Source organism: Coregonus lavaretus, assembly GCF_964263955.1.
Source record: "Coregonus lavaretus genome assembly, chromosome: 32".
Taxonomy (NCBI): Eukaryota; Metazoa; Chordata; class Actinopteri; order Salmoniformes; family Salmonidae; genus Coregonus; species Coregonus lavaretus.
The window spans coordinates 21,346,158-21,347,430 of record NC_140019.1 but is presented as its reverse complement, the minus strand read 5'-3'; positions in this window follow the sequence as shown (position 1 = coordinate 21,347,430).

Genomic DNA, 1,273 nt, shown 5'->3' with positions numbered 1-1,273 from the left:
TAGCCTATCAGAAGCTTCTAAAGCCATGACATCATTTTCTGGAATTTTCCAAGTTGTTTAAAGGTACAGTCAACTTAGTGTATGTAAACTTCTGACCAACTGGAATTGTGATACAGTGAATTTTAAGTGAAATAATCTGTCTGTAAACAATTGTTGGGAAAATGACTTGTGTCATGCACAAAGTAGATGTCCTAAACGACTTGCCAAAACTGTAGTTTGTTAACAAGACATTTGTGGAGTGGTTGAAAAACGAGTTTTAATGACTCCAACCTAAGTGTATTTAAACTTCTGACTTCAACTGAAATTATACTTTTTATTTTATGCTATAGAATAATGCATGTTTTCAATTACTTCCATTGACATTTGTCAAATGCAGTTACTTCTGCATGTGGTTAACAAAGTTTCCTTAACCTTAGGTAAGTTAGTTCAGTCTAAACTTTAAACAACCTCATTTGTTTTGTACCTATGATGCATGTTTCAAGGTATGTTCTGTATGTAGTGTACTGTAGCTGTGTGTGAAGCTGTTTTCAGTCTCCAACAGACACTAGAGCCAAAATCTATTATGATGTTGTTGTGGCTTTGGATTCTCAGTCTAAACTAGCAGGTGGAATCTCTGCATTTTTTGGTCAGACCATGTTCCAGGTATGCAACGTAACCAGTTTAACTCTTGGGCCCAGTGCAGTCAAAAACATGATTTTCCTGTGTTTTATATATATTTCCACACTATGAGGTTGGAATAATACTGTGAAAATGATGATCATGCAATTAGTCAATAGACTAATAAGAGAGTACCAAACCTCTCTGCCCATAACAGCTTGTTTTCAGACAGTCCTAGCAAAATTCTTGCTTGAGAAATTGGTCTTTGCTAAGAAGCTATTTTCGTTTATGTTTGACCATTTTAATTGAAAACAATCACAGTAAGGTACTTTATTGTTATCCAGAAATGATTTGATATCGAGATAAAAACAGCTGCATTGGACCTTTAAGAAAAATAACAATATGCAAAATAGATGAGGTGCAAAAGCTCTCTTTCTCACACACTCTCATACACATGCAGCTCTCACACACGTGCATGCACACACACACCTTCTCTGCACACTGTGAATAAACTCCAATAACATACAAGCTGCTAACAGCTGTGGCATGATTTCCCCTTGATTTGTACTCTTCACCTTAACTGACAATTACTAATTGATAGGGAGTGAATGGTATCTGTGATGCCAATGCCAAAACAGTGGTTGCTGAGATGAAAATAAGCAGACATGACACCGTA